Here is a 385-nt window from a genome sequence, read left to right as displayed (position 1 = left end):
ATGGGAAGGGGATGGGAAAGGAAATGGGAGGGGATAGGGATGGGAGGAGATGGAGATGGGATAGGATGGGGAAGGGAATTGGATGTGATGAGACAGGGATGTGATGGGATGGGAGTAAGATGGAATGAGAATGGAATGGGATGAGGATGAGAATTGTATGGGAAAAGGATGGAGATGGGAAGGGGATGGGATGAGAGGGCAGTGGGAATGGGGATGGGATGGAGACATAGATGGGATGGAGATATAGACGAGATGGAGATGAGGTGAAATGGGAATGGCTGGGAAAGGGAGAACTGTGGCAGGGAGAGTGGTGTGCATGGGGGAAAAGAGGTGAGGAGATGGGACTAGCCAGGGGAAAGATAGAGAGCAGGGATAGAGATGGGGA

Source organism: Corapipo altera, unplaced genomic scaffold, assembly GCF_003945725.1.
Source record: "Corapipo altera isolate COAL_440 unplaced genomic scaffold, ASM394572v1 79, whole genome shotgun sequence".
NCBI classification, from domain to species: domain Eukaryota; kingdom Metazoa; phylum Chordata; class Aves; order Passeriformes; family Pipridae; genus Corapipo; species Corapipo altera.
This window is presented reverse-complemented; position numbering follows the sequence as displayed.